This window comes from Carassius gibelio, chromosome B20 (genome assembly GCF_023724105.1).
Source record: "Carassius gibelio isolate Cgi1373 ecotype wild population from Czech Republic chromosome B20, carGib1.2-hapl.c, whole genome shotgun sequence".
Classification (NCBI taxonomy): domain Eukaryota; kingdom Metazoa; phylum Chordata; class Actinopteri; order Cypriniformes; family Cyprinidae; genus Carassius; species Carassius gibelio.
Window position 1 is genome coordinate 9,734,570 of NC_068415.1, and position 16,898 is coordinate 9,751,467.

The 16,898-nt window shown below is 36.8% G+C and overlaps 1 pseudogene; it reads right to left on the reverse strand.

The window, feature by feature from the left end:
• Nucleotides 1-1,260: 1,260 nt before the first annotated feature.
• On the reverse strand, nucleotides 1,261-15,432 carry LOC127983514 (ATP-dependent RNA helicase DDX1-like; annotated as a pseudogene).
• Between the last annotated feature and the right edge of the window lie 1,466 nt (nucleotides 15,433-16,898).

Genomic DNA, 16,898 nt, shown 5'->3' on the forward strand with positions numbered 1-16,898 from the left:
TTTCAGTTATTTCTTTAACTTCCGCCACTGATTCTCCAAAGACATGTCAGCCATCTCAATGTCAGGAAAGATGAACATCCATATGATTGACAAGCAAAGAGTGTTTCTGATTAGCTGCTTCCTTGACTCTTTTTTGTTGTTTAAGTGTCTTGGGCTGATTTCTTTCAGGACGCGTTTTACAATAATGTTAGCATACTCAATTTTTGCTCATTTTCAGTCTAGACCTTCTCTTAAATCCATCCTGTCTCCTCGTCCAGTTTCCATCAGAAGCGTAGTGCGTGAAAGTATCATGTAACCCCAGTGGGCGTTAGGGGATCTTATCGTTAAGGCTAACGGCTAGTGGCAGTGAGTGAGATACAGGGGCTGCTGTCGCGCTGGTCCAGCTCCTGTGGTTAATGAGCACGGGGGCCGTTAGCTGCAGACACAGCTGCTATGATTTAGGCGCCAGTCATCTCTCCATCCCACTACTGACAGATGAGGCGCTGGAGCAATATGTTCTGGGTGAAATCAGAGACAACGTATTGAGTTGTCTAGGTGTGTGTGTGTGTGGGTGGGTGGGTTGTGCAATCTGCCTTAACACTTTTCGTTTCACTTGCTGTGTATCGCATTATATTGAGGAAATGAAATGAACCTATAGCAGTGTTTAAAGAGATAGTTCACCCAAAAATGACAGTTGTGTTGTTATTACTTTCATGTCATTCCAAACTCTTCTGGAATGTATTTCTTTTGTAGGCCAATGTATTTCAATGTATTTGTTTTATTATTGTTTTATTAATTTTAAAAAATATATATGTATTTTGAGTTTTTTTGTGAAATAGTTTTAAATACTAGTTTTAAATTGTGAAATATTTATTATTATTATTTAATAAAACAAAAATCTATATTTTTTAAAGTATAGTTTTTCACCATTTGCATCAATTACTATATTTTCTTTACAAGGTAAGGTACAAAAACTGGTTTATTATTAACTAAAACCATAAAGAAAATGTTTTCTTTAAGGATGCCTATGATTCATCAAAAATAAAAAAGAAGAAGAAGAAGAAGAAGAAAAAAGGAAGGTTTTGTGTTTTACCTGGTATTAACAGGCTTTAAACATCATTCAGCAAACTTGCTTTTGCAATCACTATTGCAGTGAGCAAACTAACTAACTGATTAAGTCGAGTAAAACAAGGGGCAGTGGCATTGCAGCTTTGGAGACAGAGGACACGAAAAGAATGAATGAGTGAAAGAGTGAGTTCAGTATTCAGAGAGTTCAGAGGGTCAGAACGAGAAGGAATCCTCAGGCTGATGGATGAGAGTCGGCCTTTGAGAAGAGACAGAGCTGCAGAAACAGGAGCGCAGCGCAGAAACAGACAGATGGTCAGACGGATGAGTGTGAGTCCACTCTGCCCGACGGATGGTCAGAGCGGGTTCGGGTGAGGAGTCAGAGTTCACGCTAGGTTTAGGGTCACCCTCACCGACACAGACTGATGAGCCAAAAGAATGTTCTGAAAACTCTAAATCAACTTTTTCACAAGCTCTCTGAAATGTTGTCAGCCTGTCAGTTCATATGAATGAATGACCAGTTAAGTAGTGTAATCTATCTATCTATCTATCTATCTATCTATCTATCTATCTATCTATCTATCTATCTATCTAAGATATTGATTTGCATAAGTATTTGATCCCCTACCAACCAGGGGTAATTCTGGCTCCCACAGACTGGTTATGTGCCAATGCTAACACAGATTCCATTCCAACCTCTCCCATCACAATGGGGAAGACCAAATTGCCATCAAAGGATGTCTGACAAGATTGTAGATCTGCACAAGACTTGAATGGGCTACAAGACCATCAGCAAGAAGCTTGGTGAGAAGGAGTCAACTGTTGGGGCGATTATTTGGAAATCGAAGAAATGCAAAACAAGCATCAATCGGCCTGGGTCTGGAGCTCCGTGCAAGGTCTCGCCTCATGGGGTAAGGGTGATCATGAGAGAGGTGAGGGATCAGCCCAGAACTGCACGGGAGAAGCTTGTTAATTAGCTTAATGCAGTTGGTACCTCAGTCACCAAGCAAAACCATTAGTAACACATTACACTGCAATGAACTGAAATCCTGCAGCACTCACAAGGTCCCCCTGTTCAAGAAGGCACATGTGCAGTACAGGCCCATTTAAAGTTTGCCAAAGAACACCTTAAATGAATCAGAGTAGGCTTGGGAGAACGTTCTGTGGTCAGATGAGACCAAAATGTAGCTTTTTGGCATTAACTCCACTTGCTGTGTTTGTAGGGAGAGAAATGCTGACTATGACCTCAAGAACACCATCCCTACAGTCAAGCACGGAGGTGGAAACATGCTTTGGGGCTGTTTTTCTGTTAAGGGTACATGACGACTTCACCGCATTGAGGGGCAAATGGACGGGGCCATGTAATGTAAAATCTTGGATGAGAACCTCCAGAACACTGAAGATGAATCATGGATGTGTCTTCTAGCTTGACAATGACCTGAAACATACCGAGTGGCTCAAGATGATGCACATTAAGGTCATGGAGGGGCCTAACCAGTCTCCAGACCTCAATCCAATAGAAAATCTGTGGGGGAAAATCCAATTTTTAAATGTCATATTATGTGTCTTTTCTATTCCTTATCTATTTGTTCGTCCGTTCTATCTGATATTCAATCTGTCCTTTTAATGTTTTGTCTGTTTGTCGTTCTGTCTGTCTGCCTGTCTATCTATCATTCTACCATTTGCTCTGTCTCTATATATCATTCTGTCTGTATCTCTGTGTCTATCCGTGTATCATCCTAGCGTTCCATCACTCTGTCTATCATTATATCGACCGACTGATCCACCAACCCCATATAAAGAAAGTCCCAGTCAGGTGGTTTCAGGCTCCGGACCGCAGTTTTTCCAGAGATCCCTGAGGGAACTGTAGTTTTTAAAGACTTACTGAAATCCATCTCCTCCTCCTCCTTCCCTTCTTTCTTCTCCCTGGTGTGCGCTTTGTGCTGTCTGGCAGCAGATCAAAGCACATTTGTGAATGTCACCCATGGGTATGGAAAAGGGAAAAAGAGAGAGGGAGAGATCGAGAGAAATGAGATAAACCATTCATTAGTGACAAACTAAACTCCGACCGTTCCGTTTAATGTGGGCATAGTTCAAGACTTTGGCATTTATGGGTATTCCCACCCCTTTCTCCTCCCCTCTCCTCCTCCTTCCTCCTGTCTCTGTCATCAAGTGATGATAAATGAAAAGAAAGGTTGTTCTATGGAGTCTTATTGTTGTATTTAGTAAATGCACATCAGTGTATTTATTTATATGTGTATATTACATATCAACTTGTCATATCTGCTGAATCTATCACCTAAACACACATCATTTCCTATATTGGCATTGTCATATCAGCACTGTTTTAATAATGCAATTGTAAAGCATGAGAATTCACACAATACAGTGGTCTTCAACTGTCTAGAACAAAGACATTGTTTAATATATTTATTACATTCTTAACGACATTGCAAATACTGATGTACAGATGTCACATTTTTTATTAAACTAAATGCATTTGAAGTGGAAGGGACAATTTATAACATTTAGTTTGTAAGACTGTGCTCTTGGTAACAGTTTATGTGCTCTCTGTATGAATCTTTAGCAGTGACTCATGCTGTCAGATTGATTCAATGCACCTTTCCTTTAGCCTCAGGGGTGAGTTTGAGAGTTCATACACACACATACAGGAGTACAACACTATTAAAACTGTTGAGGGTCACAGTCAGTCATGATTACAGTAGCTAAATCATGATAATTCCCATTGGATTATCGCACTTCCTGTGTCCTTTATCTGCTCCCATCTCTCTATACTGTGTGAAAATCTGCTCTTACTGGTTCAGAAGAATTTGCATCATCAAAGCACGTTGTAACTCAAGTAGTTAATTTCCTCAGGTTCAGCAAAACCAAAACAGCACTCACACATGTACAGTACCACACTGTGTTTGATACGGCAAATATGAGGGAGGAGGAGGACTGTGGGAGAACCTTTTACTTATGACTTCGTCTGGGCTAAAGTGTTCTATCTGTTGAAGCATCTTTAGACCAAGTATGCTGCAAAATGAACTCTCTCATGGCATTCACTCTTACTCTGAACTTATTTGATCTCTGTTACCTGCCACGGGGACATTTCTCATTACCAGGTGCAAAGGAAATGCCCTATGGGTTAGGTGGGCGGGACTTCCTGTAGCTTCCTTATATATTTTTTTAACTGTAATCCATCGATCCAACATAAATCCCTCAAAACAGTCACAACTGGGTAAAGGAAGGTGGAGGCTTTACAGGTAACAGCTTCCTGGAATGTGACTGAACTTCTGTAGACATTTGACTCAACACTGTTAACTTGGCCTGAGACTCAATACCCTGTCAATCACAAAATTCTAAAAGCCCCGCCCCTTATGTGTGTTTATTTATAAAATCTTTTGGCTAATTTGAACATTAGAATGTAGTAGGTCTATTAAAAAACAATTGTAGATGTTTAGTGCAGAAAAGCCAAGATTCCATCTGGACCTGCTTTTAATCTTGCTGTGGTCCCGTTATATTTTTAGATCATCTAATCTTTGGTCTTTCCACACCTTTTTACCATTTATGTGAAGAAAATGGCCTTCAGACTTGGGAAAAAATGCTATATTATCTGTCTGAAATGTGTCATTAGTCTGTCCAGATACATGTTGAATGGGTTAAGTGTGGGTCTGTGGGGTTTAGGAAGTGAGGAAAAGGCGGACAAGCGTGTGTAGTCAACGTTTCACCACTGGAAACAAGACGCACGCTCTGGCAGCTGGAAACCATTTGCTTCCAAAGATGCTTAGGAGTGGAAACACACAGGCACACAAACACTCACACACATATATACACATAGCTACTGCAGTTACATAACATGAAAGGACAAGTGAATAACAGACAAAAAAGATAAATCGAAACTTTAATCATCTAACTTCTGATAACAAGTCGTTGCTGGTTCAGAACAGAGGTTGAATGTTATGGATTCCTGTCAAACAGGAACTTGAGTGTTTTCAGCACTGGCAGGCTCCGTGATGTCCCATCTGTTGTATGAATCCATAAGTCAATCAAATTAAGGGGAGGAATGTAAGTTGAGGTGTGTGTGTGGTCTTGTGTGGATTAGTTTAAAATGCAGGGCTGTTTATGAGCACTGCTGTTAGTTTGGGTATAATTACAGAGAGATGTTCTCCAGTGTGTGTGATTTGAGTTTAAACAGGAGTCTGTAATAAAACATAGGTCCTGGGTTGCTGAGAGTAATGCAGTACAATCATGCAGGTTTGGATTATTAATAAGGTTTATCATCATTGCCCTCTATTGGACTCTGCTCTACTATAAATATAAGTGAAGCGCTTATGGCATGAACAATACAATGAACGTCTCAGGGGTAATGAGAGCGTGAGCGCCTCTACAGTAGGACAAGCCCGCCACCTAGTGTAAGTATTAGAAACTGTAGAGTCAGTGGAGCATAGTGCGCATGCGCAATTTGATTTAAAGGTAAGAGCTGCAATGTTATTACAGGCATAAAACGCTTTATTGTGTGTGTATATATATATATATATATATATATATATATAAATATATATATAAATAAATCAATTACTTTACTAATACTTATTTCAGTATTTTAAATTTACTGTTACATTTAGCTGTTAAAGTTTGTTTTGGGGCTTTAATAATGAATTGCTTTTTGGACTGAAATGTCTGGAGCATATGCACAAGCTGCTAAACAATCAGCTCAGAAAATTGAAGTTTGGACAGCAGCCTTTAGCAATTATATTACTGCATGAATATAGTTAAATATCTTTATAATAAACTATTAAGTTCTAAATTAATGAAAATAATACGTATTGTATTTTTAAGATCATATTTTTATTTTTAGCTAAAAAAAAAAAAAAAAGACGTAGTGTATTTTTCACTGATTTACTCTTTGCATGCATGTAGGATAGTAGATTAAACTGATCTTAAACCTCACACGTTTTCTCAAAAACTGAAAAGAAAACACAATAAACACAATAACTGAAAAAATCCCCCAGAAGAATCATGCCATTTGAATTTATTTCAGGTTAATTTGCATGACTGCATCTTTAGTGCTTTGGGGAAAAAAATAAAATATTTTTTTTAGCATTTCTTAAATTTAAAACAAAGAAAACACAGTAAATCAAATTTCCATTGCATGTCAATCCTCATGAATGTAGAAATTAAATATATTTATTTTGTAAAGTTAGTGACTTGTTCTTGTCCTGTAGAGTCTTCCTTTGCGATTATTTCAGTTTGGCGTATGCAAGTGTGCTCTTGAAGGCTTTAAAGAGTTGGTTGGGTAGATAGCTGAAATGAAGGAAGGAAGTTTGTGCCTCTCTCTCCAGACTGGCCAGTTCCTGTACAGTCAGGGCCAGTATATCCATGGCCCTCGTAGAGACCAAATGGGGTGTGTGAGAGGAAATAGATACAGAGATAAGTAACAGACACAATGAATGAAAACTATACAAACAGGACACCTGAGAGGTACACTCACTCCCTGCAGCCCTGCGCTGGCCATAAGTCACTTTGTCATCAAATTCATCCACAGGTACTTTGATGTCCGGTTCACACTAAATAATGGTGCAACAACTAAAATGGAAAACAGTTAAAATGAGCATAGTTCAAATCTTCTTCATGTCATGTAAATGTATTGAGTGTGCTCTCACCTCTTTCTCGTTGTACCACATAGTACATCCTCCATTCTCTTTAGAGTCTGGTGTTATAGCAGCCTTTTCCTCTGTTGGGACAAACATGGTACCACACCTGTGTGAATCCCACAAAGACGGACAATTAACAAACGAACACATTAGATTTCTACATCAACAGTTCTGCTTTACTTCCAGCTTACCTTCTCTTTCTCCATAGCAAACAAGTGATATACTGTAGCCAAACCCATCCTGTGATGACAACAGATATCAATGAATGATTAAAGTGTAAACGCAGACTAATGACACAAGATAAATGCTGGCCGTTACCTGTCCGCTCTGCCGACTCTTCCAATGCGATGAACATAGTTCTGCTTCTCATCTGGTAGAGTCACATTTATCACTGAAAAACAGAAAAAAATACTGCACTTTTCTTTGTTTTTGAAGTCCCCCCCAATGCAATTATTTTGAAAAACAAATTGATCTATTCATGAATAATTTTTTACAATAATTTAATAAAATGTTTTGTAATAAAATTATTTTAGAACCATTTTACTACTACAATAAATGTAATAGTATTATTTGTTTTACTAAATCACTATTAGTGTTGTTTGTATTATTATTTTTATGATTAACAGTATATTTTTAATTATTACAAATACATTTTATTATTAATAATATAATTAAATAGTATAATTTATTGTATTAGTTATTATATAATTATTAATATTAAGGAATGCATGTTTCTATAGTTGTTGTCTAATGATTTAGTTATTATGAAATTATATATTAATTTTAAAATGAAAAAAAATCAGCATTTTTTTTTTTTAGGAAATGTAAAAATACAAAATTATTGGTATCGGTAAATAAACACCACTGTGAAGTAAAAATTTAGAAAACAGAAATTCTTCTTTCTTATCATAAGGAACACCATGAATGTCGATTCCTCTAGCTGCCACATCTGTGCAAATCAGAAACTTCACTTCCTGTTTCTAAAGTAGGATGATGAAAGAATACTTCAATAGATTGAGTATTATCAGAAAAGTAAAAAATAAAATCATATATATAGAATCATCTATACAAATTTAAATCCTTTTTTTTTTTTCTTACCTTGAATCGCTCCAAGTTATATTTGAGCTCATTTGGTTTCCTGTCGACATGAAGACAGACACAAGAAAACGGTTGTCCTTTTTTGTCTGGACCTGTAGAAAAAGCCAAATGTTTGCATCCAGACCTGATGGGATATAATGGCTGTTAGATAATGAAGCTAAAAGCCCGAGCCGTGTGCCCACCTCACCTCCTCCCTGTTTGATTAAGTGCTGCTCCATGATGTCACAGTCGATCTTTGTCCTGCAGAAGACGATGGCCCGATCCATCTTATGCTCCTTAATGGCCCTGATCGCATACTCTCCCTTCAGAATCTTAATGGCCTCTGACCACATCTCTGATAAAGCCATATAACATGATTCACTGCAAGACCTTCACATCAGACCACGTCAAAGTCCTTTTCACAACTGATAACACGAACCTGGAGATATTCAGATATTTCACCATAATGTTCTTAATGGCAGGCGGTTCTTACCTGGTGTGTTGGCTCCAGGTCGTGTGTCATCCTTGGCATGAACTTCATCAGTCTGTGAAGAAAACATCAGTGATTTATAGTTTTACAACATTCTGAAGTTTAAAAAGGCAGAATGAAGTGAGATCTTTGCAAGTGTTGAATAAATGTACCCTGATGTGGTTCTTCCCTGGTCTCTCCCAAAGCCTGTCAGTTTTTGGGTTGACTGGCACCACCACATGATGGAACGTTTCTGGTACAGAATCTTCTCCTTTCAGATCCACCCATGTGGGGAAATGTATGTTCTTCTCCGAGAGCTTCTTCACATCAAATGAGTGCAGTGTAGCAGAGCAAACAATCACTTAAAACACATACAGTAATCCATTCTTGAAGAACTGCAGCTGGAATCTCTATGGAAAGTAGAAATCTACAGCTTTGATCACCTGGAGTCTTTTGCCACCTGAAGTGTAGACCCTCATGATGAAGTCAGTGTAGCCAGCTGACAAGAGTCCATCCTGAACACATTTATTCAGTCAAAAATCATACTTTCCCATATTCTCAAATAAATTTAACCTGAAATCTAGACAAACTCTTACCAAATGAGGTAAAAGTTAAAATGGCAGTAAAATCAACAGCATGTTGGAATTCATGCTGTCAACAGAAGTTGTAGTCAAGCCAAAGTGTTCCTTTAATGCTAAAACTGTACAGAGTTTTATAAATGGAAGTGTTCAACATACACACTCATCCAGCACCAGGAAACGGACTTGGGAAAGATCCAGCTTTCCTGTGGATATGAGATCATCCAGTCTGCCCGGGGTCCCAACCACAATATCAACCTAAAGGTACAATGAAGTGATAAAAAAAAAGATTAATACAAAAAGATGACTAAATTCTGTATTACAGACAAGGGCAGGGGTCTTAAATTCTATGCATCCTTGCTGAATATAAAAATTAAGTAATAAAAGTCTTTCAAAAATCTTTCACCCTTAGCTTTTGAACATTAGTTTATATTTCATTTAGCTTTAGCGTTAAAGATAAATTAGTATATTTTCACCAAATCATATTTTGAGATAAATAAATCAATGATTTCAATCCGTTACTCTCAGCTCCCCTCAGTTTGGGGTTATCAACATATTTCTTAAACTGGTTGACATTATTGAGGGTTTGTTCAGCCAGCTCTTTAGACGGCTCAATGATGAGAGCTCTGGGGGCGTTAGAACTGGATTTGACCTGACTCACTTTAGCACTGCCTGAGGACAAATACACATGACAGACAGAATGCAAGGAAACGTTAATACAAGCCCTGCAGGCAGTGAAAAATCGATGTGGTTTGAAGCTCACCTGTTTGGCTGGATTTGACCACATGACTGTCTGAAGCCTGGTTCACGACCACATATCCATCTTTAGGTTGGTTTTTGAAAGGTTCATCACCAAAGTTAAATTTCAGTTCAGCATTCTGGATTTAATTGACATAAACATGCATTTTAAGAAAAAGCTGTTTTGAAAAGGAAATGATAGATAGCAACAACAAGCCGGGTATATGTCAGATACCTTCAGCACACAAGAAGCAAAGTAGGGCTGGTTTTTCAGCTGTGAAGGGATCTCAAAAGACAGACCCAGATCATTACCTGTGACAGACAAACAGGAATCAGTTATAGTGGCGTCCATTTGCATTACGGCTGCATGGTATACTGATGTTGAAGGAGTTTTATGGTACCAAACATTTATAGAGAGAGAGACACACTACTATTCAAAACTTTGGAGATCTTCAATGCTCACCTTTTATTTGAAACAGTTTAGCATTTTATTATTTTTGTGTAAACGGTGAAATTTTTTTCAGGATCCTTTGATGAATAATAATAATAAAAAAAAAGCATTTGAAATATAAAAATGTTCTGCCCTTGCATTACTGACCTGGTAAGGTAATGTGTAACATTATATTATTAATTATTTTACATTATCTTGACGACAATTTAGCATAGCTCTGCAAAGTGTGACGGCATGCTCAATTAAATTAAATCAAATTATTCACTAAAACATTTAAAAGGCTTAAATTAAAGACAAGCCTTACCATTTTTAGAGAATGCCATTTGGCCTTTATCCAGATCTGTGTAGCATCCGATGGTGTCATGCATAGTGAACTCCTGGAAAAGACATACATTTAGCAGTCTACCAAAACTTGAGTCAAATCAAATGCCTTCATCATGCCTCACCTCTCCATAACTATCAAACTGCTTATTGTTAGATTTCTTTCCAGTTCCCCCAAAGCCGAATCCATATTTGTCTGTTCCTAAGAAAGGGTAACAATAGAATACTAAACATTATTATTACAGAAGTAATGTCATAAACCGATCAGTATAATGAGGTCATACACAAACATACCCAAGTCCAGTGATGCCTGGGCAGTGGACCAGCCCACCCTGCACTGCCCTTGATCATGACAGGCTACTTCATAATAATACTTCCCTGGAGAAAATTAAGCAGAATAAATCTTCCCAGGAATTGCTTGGTTTTGGAAAGAAACACAAAAAAGTGGTCTCTTACCTTTTGTGACTGCTTTGGTAGAACAACAGCTATGCCACTCTTTGAACTCTCTGCTCTGACAGCACAGGCCATCTGGACCAATAGCTGAAGGAGAAAAAACAAAATGGAATAGAATTATTTTGTTGCAACAAAAAAGTGGAAATAAGCTTAAAGAATCTCGATGAATAGTTCGGAATTAAACCAGGTTAGGCCTGTCACATCAAAGTGTTAAACACTTACCAAATGCAGAACTTCTGTCATATAGGTTCATCTGCCACATATTAAAAACTGGAATGGACAAGAATTCAAAAAAGAAATTTTGCACATTATTTATATATTTTTTAGCTTTATTACATTTAGTGAAAAAACAAAAACAATAACAACATTACTTAGCTATTACGGTGTGATCAATACAAGCCATTTAAAACAAGTTCTGTCCCCAGAAAACAAAAACAAAAAAACAAAAACAAATGTATGGTCTCACTATAATAATTCTTACCCATGGAATATCAATGTAAACTAATAGCAGCTTTATACATAAATGAGTTGAATTCTGATCAACTCTTTCTCTTTCTCTTTCTCTCCCTCTCTTTCTCTCTCTCTCTCTCTCTCTCTCTCTCTCTCACACACACACACACACACACACACACACACACATTGCACTGGATTTCGATCTCACCATGAGCACATCTCCTCCGCCCAGAATCAGTGGGATGGATTCGGCCTGAATGTCTGTTGGCAACCTGAAAGAGAGGATCAAACCTTTAACTACTTTAAGAATGCACAGATAACTAACTTATTAATACATCTATTTTGTGTCTATGAATAACTATTCGAGAGTGTCTAACTCACAGCCAGTCCATTTCTTCCACCGCCTGTGCAATTTCAGGTATCACTCCCATTTCTAGAAGGCAAAACGACAAGATATTGGAGCGGAGCTTCTCTCTGACAACATCTCCAGGACACTTCGCTCCATGTGACTAGTAAGACAATTCTCAAATAACCATTATGATGAGTTTTGTTCCACCCGCTTAAATGCTAAAAGTACTTGCGCTGTAAAACCTATTAAGACTGTGTCTGTTCCCCGAATAGTGAGGTCAAAATATAAATATAAATATAATGTAGGATCTAGAAAAAATCTTATCGTAATTAAACCAGAAAAATGTAAAGTAAATGAACAAAAACAATTTTTAAAGTTTGGGCTCATAAATATTAGATCACTCACACCAAAAGCAGTTATTGTAAATGAAATGATCACAGATAATAGTTTTGATGTACTCTGCTTGACTGAAACCTGGCTAAAACCAAATGATTATTTTGGTCTAAATGAGTCTACTCCACCAAACTACTGTAATAAGCATGAGCCCCGTCAGACTGGTCGTGGCGGAGGTGTTGCAACAATATATAGTGATATTCTCAATGTTACCCAGAAAACAGGATACAGGTTTAACTCTTTTGAAATACTTCTGCTAAATGTTACTCTGTCAGACATGCAAAAGAAATCTAATGTATCTCTTGCTCTGGCTACTGTGTATAGACCACCAGGGCCTTATACAGAATTCCTAAAAGAATTTGCAGATTTCCTCTCAGACCTTCTAGTTACAGTTGATAAGGCGCTAATCATGGGAGATTTTAATATTCACGTTGATAATGCAAATGATACAATAGGACTTGCGTTTACTGACCTAATAAACTCCTTTGGAGTCAAGCAAAATGTCACCGGGCCCACTCATTGTTTTAATCATACACTAGATTTAATTATATCGCATGGAATCGATCTTACTGCTATAGATATTGTACCTCAAAGTGATGATATTACAGACCATTTCCTTGTATCGTGCATGCTGCGTATAACTGATATTAACTATATGTCGCAGCGATACCGTCTGGGCAGAACTATTGTTCCAGCCACCCAAGAAAGATTCGCAAATAACCTGCCTGATCTATCTCAACTGCTATTTGTACCCAAAAATACACATGAATTAGACGAAATTACTGACAACATGGGCACTATTTTCTCTAATACATTAGAAGCTGTTGCCCCGATCAAATTGAAAAAAGTTAGAGAAAAACGTACTGTACCATGGTATAACAGTAATACTCACTCTCTCAAGAAAGTAACTCGTAGTCTTGAACGCAAATGGAGAAAAACTAACTTAGAAGTTTTTAGGATTGCATGGAAAAACAGTATGTCCAGCTATAGACAAGCTCTAAAAACTGCTAGGGCAGAACATATACACAAACTCATTGAAAATAACCAAAACAATCCAAGGTTTTTATTTAGCACAGTGGCTAAGTTAACAAATTACCAGACGCCACCTGATTCAAATATTCCACCAACGTTAAATAGTAATGACTTTATGAATTTCTTCACTGATAAAAGAGATAACATTAGAAATACAATAGCGAATGTAGATTCTACAGCATCTAACACTTCAGTTTCATCCATCGCACCCAAAGATAAACTGCAGTGCTTTACAACCATAGGACAGGAAGAGCTAAATAAACTTATCACTGTATCTAAACCAACAACATGTTTATTAGATCCTGTACCCACTAAATTACTGAAAGAGCTGTTACCTGTAGCCGAAGAACCGCTTCTCAATATCATAAACTCGTCGTTATCTTTAGGTCACGTCCCAAAACCATTCAAGCTGGCGGTTATCAAGCCTCTTATTAAGAAACCAAAACTAGATCCTAGTGTACTGGCAAATTATAGGCCTATTTCAAATCTTCCATTTATGTCTAAAATTTTAGAAAAAGTTGTGTCTGCCCAATTGAGCACCTTCCTACATAAAAATGATCTGTATGAAGAATTTCAGTCAGGTTTTAGGCCCCACCATAGCACAGAAACTGCACTTGTTAAAATTACAAATGACCTGCTCCTTGCGTCAGACCAAGGCTGCATCTCATTTCTAGTCTTACTTGATCTTAGTGCTGCATTCGACACCATAGATCATGACATACTCATAGATCGATTACAAAACTATACAGGTATTCAAGGGCAGGCTCTAAGATGGTCTAGATCCTATCTGTCAGATCGCTACCATTTTGTTTACTTAAATGGGGAGTCATCTCATTTATCATCAGTAAAATATGGAGTGCCACAAGGATCCGTCCTAGGTCCCCTTCTATTTTCAATATACATGTTGCCCCTTGGTAATATTATTAGAAAATACGGAATTAGCTTCCACTGTTATGCTGATGATACTCAGCTATATATCTCAACGAGACCAGATGAAACTTCCCAATTATCTAAGCTAACAGAGTGTGTTAAAAATGTAAAAGATTGGATGACAAATAATTTTCTCCAATTAAATTCGGATAAGACAGAGATACTAATTATTGGACCAAAAAACACTACACAGAATCTTGTAGATTACAATCTGCAACTAGACGGATGTACTGTTACTTCCTCTACAGTCAGAAATCTGGGTGTTATATTAGACAGCAATTTGTCTTTTGAAAATCATATTTCCAATGTTACAAAAACTGCATTCTTCCATCTTAGAAACATTGCCAAGCTACGAAACATGTTATCTGTTTCTGATGCAGAAAAGCTAGTTCATGCATTCATGACCTCTAGACTGGACTATTGTAATGCTCTTCTAGGTGGTTGTCCTGCTTCGTCAATAAACAAGCTACAGGTAGTCCAAAATGCAGCAGCTAGAGTCCTTACCAGGTCAAGAAAATATGATCATATTACCCCAATTTTACAGTCTCTGCACTGGCTACCTATTAAGTTCCGTATCAGTTACAAATTATCATTACTTACCTATAAGGCCCTAAATGGTTTAGCTCCAGCATACCTAACTAGCCTTCTACCACGTTACAACCCATCACGCACCCTAAGGTCACAAAACGCTGGACTTTTGGTCGTTCCTAGGATAGCGAAGTCCTCTAAAGGAGGTAGCGCTTTCTCACATTTGGCTCCCAAACTCTGGAATAGCCTTCCTGATAATGTTCGGGGTTCAGACACACTCTCTCTGTTTAAATCTAGATTAAAATCACATCTCTTTCGCCAAGCATTCGAATAATGTATCTTTTAAATTGTGAGTGTAGTTGCATCTGATCAAAGGTGCTTTTTTATTCATTAGCTTGGGTTAAACTAATTTTACTTTGTTGGATCAGCAGCTATGCTAATGATGTCTCTGGATCCAGAACACCTGAGAAGAGATGATGCTGACCCTCAGAGGACCTCAGATGATGCTGACCCTGAATCAACAAACAGAACTAACAATTATTGCTAAATGTGTGACTGAATCAAATATTAACTTAATTAATAATATTGATAGTTCATCGTCTAGCTGACTACGTCTTGTATTATTATTATTATTATTTTTATTTTTTCTAAAATCCTGTCAAATGTGCACAAACTACTAGCTACTACTAAATATTGTAGAAACATAATTTTCTGTAAAGTTGCTTTGTAACGATTTGTTTTGTAAAAAGCGCTATACAAATAAACTTGAATTGAATTGAATTGAATTGAATATCAGGATCGCAAATAGTTTAACCACACTCAATATATAATAAAGAAAAACATTTTCTGATAGTTTTACTAAAATGTTGACAGATAAATCTCACCGCTGAACGCTGCCATGGTACCAAACTCCTGCGAGTCTCTCCTCCGGATGTAACGTGTGCTGGATGCTGGTTTCGCAATTCATTTCCGTCGGTCTTTTTTTTTTTTTTTTTTTTGTGATAAAAAGACATTTAAAAAAAAACAACAACATTATTTCACCACCTATAACGACAAGCATTTTAAAATTACGTTTTAGTTATGGAAAACGTTCGGAAAACCATCTCAAAATAATTAGGCTTTAAGAGCGGTAGTATTAGTATTTAAGTCTTTTAGTATTTAAAAGATTCCCTTCCCAGAGTCCCTTCATATGTACCTCACAGACCGCCGTAGTGTGACGTGGGCGCAGTCCAGTTCATTGAAATCATGGCAGGTGATATTATTCTAGAAGACGAAGAGGAGAATATTTTATATGATTTATTTATTAACACAGAATTGTCCGCCAGACACAGATACGCAGGTTTGTCGAAATATTCGCGCTTTCTTTAAACAAATGTTTATTTGCACCCGATATTAAAACATCACGTGTAATTAATTAAGCAGATCTGTTTAGTTATTTTGAGCTACGTATTCAAGTTCATCATCATCATCCAGGATTTATTAACCTGTAAATATGATTATGTAATAAATATCATTATTATGATTTACAACTCGTCATATATTCTTTTTTTTCTGTATTTCTATTGTCAATTATAATCACAAGCTGCAGTTTTGAGGAGCAGGTTCAAGTTCAAACTTCAGAACTATTGATTCAACAGCATGCTGACAGCTGATCAAAAAAAGTCTATGATATCATTCATAGACTTCGTGTTTGTTTGTGTTTTATTTTCAGCTGTGGACTGAAGTAACACAGTAACCAAGTGCAGAAATGAGATGCAGCACATTTGAAATGTTTGCAAGATGCCATGTTTATTGATGCAAACCGAATATGTCTCAGAAGTAAGATAAAACGTGACTGTAATTTCTACGTAGGCATCTCACACGTTTCTTTCCAAATCAGATTTGCAGAGAAGAGTGTTTGGGTATGAGTATGTTTATTTGGCAGACGTGTTTACTCAAGATAAAATAAGCTCCATCTGAATAATACAAGACCTGATTCTAATAGCATCCTATTTCGTGATTTAAGTCCTTTTAAAGTTGTTTATGAGTCTACTTATGTCAGATTTTTGGGGTTTCTGGGGATTAGTTTGTTTTTACATGAGAAATACTTAATCTACATATTCACTTCAATTTTTAATACAACGTCTTTCTATTAAAATGATGCCTTGATTTGCAGTTTTTAGATTATTTGCACATTATATTCACTGTTATAGTGTCATTTATATATAATTATAGTTTTGAATTAGTGTTTTTTTAATAACATTCTGTTTTAATTTGAGTTTTATTGTAAGTTTTAGTTATTTTTATGTTCATTTACCATTTTTAACAGTTAATTAAAAAAATTGTTTTATATAGCTTTAGCATTTTTAGAAATGTAGCACTATTTATTCTGATACATTTTTAGTACATTAGTTTTCTTTTTAACAACAGTTTTCTTTTTTTCAAT